Source organism: Lipotes vexillifer, unplaced genomic scaffold (genome assembly GCF_000442215.2).
Source record: "Lipotes vexillifer unplaced genomic scaffold, Lipotes_vexillifer_v1.1 scaffold454, whole genome shotgun sequence".
Lineage (NCBI taxonomy): Eukaryota > Metazoa > Chordata > Mammalia > Artiodactyla > Lipotidae > Lipotes > Lipotes vexillifer.
Genome location: NW_006779481.1, coordinates 232,530 through 235,748, shown reverse-complemented (window position 1 = coordinate 235,748; position 3,219 = coordinate 232,530). Strand labels below are relative to the sequence as shown.

Here is a 3,219-nt window from a genome sequence, read left to right as displayed (position 1 = left end):
TAATGCATCTTTTTCAACTCAAGTATCTGAATGATTTAGACGATGTGACAGATGACTTGGAAGTCATGCTTACACATATAGCTTCTATACTTGACTTTGCAGAATGTACTCCTTATTCCTTTAATAAGCCCCCTAGAAAACTGCTTTTCCCTTGAGACAAGTTGCCTTGGCAAAAAGTTGAATACAAGAAACGGCTACCCAAAATGAGAGTCCCATCCCAAATCACAGGTGGAGATATTACACCCATTTCAAAACTTTCGAGTCCCTATACTGTACAAGCAGGCTCATGACTGAACACGTAAGCCTTCTAAATTTGACAACTTTAGCGTAGAAACTGGCTTCTAGAGTTCCATCTCTTCTTCTGTGCAAGCAGCTGTCTCCAAACTATTGTAAACAGGCAACCCTGTCTGCGAGGTTCTAAGAACAGTTAGTTCAGTTCTTTGAGGGAAGACAGGCATGCTTAGTTTGGCTCTCTCCTGTGTAGTTCTTAGCATTAGATGACGGCTTTGGCTTATCAGAAAGGAGTTCAGGGAGAGGCTTCCAGAGCACAAGCTCCCTGAAGGACGGCTCATGGACTCATTCATTTTCTTTGTAAAGACTTCATCAAATTCCCTCTTCAAACCTGTTTTCATGGTATCAGGAAGGACAAGCCTGGGAAGACGGTTAAATCAGTTATTCTGTCCTCAATTTCCTGAAGCCTCCTTCGGGCATCTTCACACTGTGGTTCTCCTGTTGTCTGATTCATCTCTTCACAAATAACAACTAACATGCCAGGTGCAGAAAGGCCACTAGTGCACGGATTTACTCCATGACCCTCTATATCCTGATGCGCACAAAGAATCCAGTCATTAGGACCAGCACAGAGCTCTGCTTCAGTTATAGCCTCTTCTTTCTTACTGGACAATCCTCCTCTCGCTTGTGTTTCTTTCTACGGGGAACTGCGGTGAACTGAAACACATCGGCGCGCCGCGCTCCCGCCCGGGCTGCTGGGGGCCCCCGACTGCGGGGCCAGCCCGGCGCGTCCGGCCCCAGCGGGAAGGCCCGGCTTAGGAAAGCCGGCGGCGGCTGCAGGAAGTTCGAGCCGCCGCCCACGGGGGAGGCCGCTGAAGAGCCCGCAGCGCGCCGCCGTGGCCGGGGAGACGAGGAGGCTGCGCCCGCGGCCCCCCTGCAATGCATTCTTCCTAGCAACACACCTTCAACCTGTCATTGTATTTCTAAGTTTGGTAAATGTGCTCCTTTTAAAATTTACATATGCTGCTTCCCCAAGGCAGGAGGACCTGATAATGACAGTAGCAACAATGTTCTGAGGGAGGTGGTGCTTTGTATCAATCCAGAACCGTCGTTTGAAAATCTATCTTTTGCTGCAAAAGAAAAAACTGCTACTGAACTTTTAACTGGAACTTTCTTTTTATTACAGAGAGGGTGCTGAAAACAGGCTAAACGATCACTAGATGACCACTGTTTTACTATTTTACGTTATTTTCTACTACTTTTTCATTTGGAAGAGTTATCTAGAGCCTTGGAACAATGTTGCTGAGGAATGCACCACCAACCCGAGGCTGTTCTCAGGGAACTCAAGGTCAAATAGGCACACATAATATTGAATTATGAAGCACGCTGCTGCACTCCAGGTTCAAATATGTGCACCCTAAGTCCTGTCTCCAGTGCATGGAATGAACTCTTTAGCGCTTACACAGTTAAAGACACTGTATCATGAATGCCAAAGACAACGGTGACACCTTTTTTTTCCTTTTGTAGAATGTTAAATGATCATCATACGGAATTTATTAAGCATCCCAATTTACAGATGATAAGAAATAAGAGTTATACTTATTAGGTAGCTTAAGAAACTACTGGAGAAGCCAAAGGCACAAGTCTGCTAGTACAAGATAATTTCCAAATGTCTGAAAAGGAAGATGACAAGAACTGAAAAAAAATTCAGCATTTCATTTTAATCTCAGAAGAAAAGGGTGACTGTGGTGGTGTGGGCCTGAGTTTTAGCAGGAGCATCTTGTCCTGTTAATGCACAGCAATGTCCTGATTACCTCGTTGTTCATCATACTGCAGGGTAGCAGGTTGGCCTGATGATTGCAGAGGACAAGTGCCGCCGTGATAGCCAGCTTCCTGCATTCATCACAATTCTCATTCCTATACCCAGGGTCCGTATCCTCTCAGTGACTCACAAAAGTGCCACTGTCATCATAATGCCAGGCATGTTAATATTATAAATTGTGACCTCTAGTCCAAAAATAGTTATCTTCATTTATTATGAAAGGGGATCTTTTACTTTCATCAGAAGCTTAAACAAGTATAAGTCTCCCCACTCTGGTCTAAGACTATCACATAGCAGAAACAAATCTTTGTGGCTATTACTTTTGTGTTTAGTTTTTCATGCGACATAAACTAAGTATGGCTGTGTCCTTAAATGAACTCTCAAGTCCTTCTCTAATGACCTCCTTGGCTATTAATTAGACTTTCAAACTAGTACTTGAGTTCAGAGACCAGTGATGAGAGAAAAAGTTGAGCTAAATAAATCCAAGAGCACAGTCATGTAGTTTTCATACTGTGCTTTCCCAGGAGCGGTTCAACTTAAGTAAACAAACCCTCAAAATGGTGCCTCAGCTGTAATGACACCCTAATAGCCCTAGATGGACACAAAATCAACGCAAATCTCTAGACATTTTGAGCTCTCCCATTATAAAAGGATGTGCATTTTGCAGGATAACAGAGTAGCTTATTACAGATGGGGCTGCCTCTGTCCTGAGGATGCTGGCATGCCTCAGTTTCCCCCACATGGTTGCTCCTTGCTTTCTGGCAGCTTGGGGAGAAAAGCCAGCAGCTCCGGATAGCACAGTGGAAAAAAACCACCACTGTGCTCCTGGGGTTCAGCCTTGACCCTGCCAACTCCTGGCTTGCTCCAAACAGCCAGCTCTGAGTAGGGGCTTCTTTGACCTCTATTTTCTCCTTTTTTTCCTTTCCGCGATACTTTATGGATACTTCCATTTTCACGTTTACATTGCATTAGAAAAATAGATGGCTATCCTTCAGTAAGATTTCCCTGTGTGCCAAGCTAAGTGATTCACGTACAAATTTATGTATTATAACCTCATGCAAGTTAGTAATACTATCCTCATATTCCAGTTTTACACAAAGCACTAGGCTGTGTGCTGGGCGTTCTTCCCTCCCTGTGTAATCCCAGTATAAGGCTGTACTTTATAA

The 3,219-nt window shown here is 44.3% G+C and overlaps 1 pseudogene; it reads right to left on the bottom strand.

Annotated features, from left to right (window-relative positions):
- Nucleotides 1-341: 341 nt before the first annotated feature.
- Nucleotides 342-1,176, bottom strand: LOC103081761 (coiled-coil domain-containing protein 117 pseudogene; annotated as a pseudogene).
- Between the last annotated feature and the right edge of the window lie 2,043 nt (nt 1,177-3,219).